This window comes from Trichinella spiralis (assembly GCF_000181795.1).
Source record: "Trichinella spiralis strain ISS 195 chromosome Unknown Scfld2, whole genome shotgun sequence".
Lineage (NCBI taxonomy): Eukaryota > Metazoa > Nematoda > Enoplea > Trichinellida > Trichinellidae > Trichinella > Trichinella spiralis.
In genome coordinates, this window is record NW_003526941.1 from 10,763,478 (window position 1) to 10,764,984 (window position 1,507).

The window sequence follows — 1,507 nt, forward strand, 5'->3', positions numbered from 1 at the left end:
TCTGGATTGGAGCCGAAACAGAGTCCCAGCACTACGTCCACTGTGAATTTGCATATCTGCCTCTAGGATAGATACGACTTATGAATTCACACAGATGTTGAAATCCCATAGCGGAGTGCAATGCTACAGGCTTCACATCTGGGACCATTCCTTTACGAAATGGACAGAGTCATCTCTTGAAAGTCGATCCAGCCAGCACGGGAACTTGTGCAATGAGACTCAGCCGTGGGGGCCCCCGTTCAAGGGCAGGGGAGCGAGGGGCGGCGCAGGGGCAGTTGAGCTAGGCTTGACCTTGTTTCCAAGGCGGCAGGCCTCTGGTACCGCAACCGGGTGAGGAAGAGGTGAGCTGTGAAAATATGGACTTCATCATTTGAGACGGTTAGGGTCGCGTCGTGCAGTGTAACCCATCGAACTCCTGCGCACCACCCTATCTCACATTCCTCCTATCCTTGCACTGCTATTCTCAAACATTTACTTATTCTAATACTCAAAAACTATAGCAGTGCTACCAACTCACTATGCTCAAAAATTGTCCTTTGAAATGGTCGACAAATTATTCAACCATTTTCTCTTTCCGCAAATGAACCTTAAACTCAACTCGACAAGGCATGGGACGTGAAAACGTTCAAATGCGGAAAGCCACTCAAATTCATTTAAATAATAGTACTCATGATCTACGCCCAATTACTCTGATTAACAAACATCTGAAATAAATGCTCAATAACCTACAGCTCGAATTTATATAAATTACAGACTCAAGAACTCCTCAGTGAAGTTTACCTAATTAACCTAACTCAACAAATTATACTTACCCAACTTACCCTCGTCTTCCGGACGTTCGCGTCCATCTTCTATTCTTCTGTTTCTAAATGTAGAAGAATTAGTTCAATGAAATAATGCTATAATAAATAAAAATCAAAGCCGTTTTTATTGCTATTCTTCGTTCGTCATCGCATTGAAAACGCCATTGTTCATTCGCCGCACATCGATCGCCTACAATTATTTCAAATAAATTTCAAGAGTCACGAAAAAATTTGCATAACGTTCATTTCTACTAATTAACAAGTATCAAACGTATTGTTCATTTCGTTAAGCAAACATTATTCAGGTCACATAAGCTGAAAAGCAAACAAATTGCAGTTGCACGCAAATTTGCATTCAAACTAGACAACACCTATGTTTGAAAAGATAACATTCTTCTTTCTCTAAAAGCATATCTTACTTTGTACTTAACGAGTTAATAAATTGAGCAAATGCCGTTCACCGCTGCCGTTAGTCAACAAAGTCAATTTAACTGGCCCACTGTTAATGTGAAGGCAATTTTCAGACCACCCATATTTGCATAAAAGTCAGATATTGCGCGCGTTGCGCTGAAAAGCGTTTTACGTGCGCTGAATAAGCTACTCAAAGATGAACTGGAACACAATACGAAAAATGAAGGTTTGAAATGATTTGAAAAAATATTCAGATGCACTGCCACATTCAACCAATAAAAACTACCTGAAAA